Source organism: Cynocephalus volans, chromosome 6 (genome assembly GCF_027409185.1).
Source record: "Cynocephalus volans isolate mCynVol1 chromosome 6, mCynVol1.pri, whole genome shotgun sequence".
Lineage (NCBI taxonomy): Eukaryota > Metazoa > Chordata > Mammalia > Dermoptera > Cynocephalidae > Cynocephalus > Cynocephalus volans.
This window is the reverse complement of record NC_084465.1, coordinates 8,723,812-8,724,084: the sequence shown is the minus strand read 5'-3', so window position 1 is coordinate 8,724,084 and position 273 is coordinate 8,723,812. Positions and strand designations below refer to the sequence as shown.

The 273-nt window shown below is 56.8% G+C and overlaps 1 non-coding gene across 1 annotated transcript; it reads right to left on the bottom strand.

The window, feature by feature from the left end:
• TRNAC-GCA (transfer RNA cysteine (anticodon GCA)) lies at nt 1-72 on the bottom strand. The gene has a single exon. It is a non-coding gene; the product is annotated as a tRNA-Cys (tRNA).
• Nucleotides 73-273: the final 201 nt, after the last annotated feature.

The following is a 273-nucleotide window of genomic DNA, read 5'->3' as shown; positions in this document are numbered from 1 at the left end:
AGGGGGCACCCGGATTTGAACCGGGGACCTCTTGATCTGCAGTCAAATGCTCTACCCCTGAGCTATACCCCCTGGCCTGGTTGGGGATTGTCCTGACCATATGTCTCCTGGGTTGGCACGCCCTAGCATTTATAGACTTCCAGACGTGCTATTCATTCCCAGTCAGCCTATAAACACTGGCGACAACACCACAAACTGACTAGAGGCCACTCTTCGGGCTGTGACGACCCCCTTCCATTCCCCGGAGGCCCCTCGCTTGCTTGCCCAAGGCAC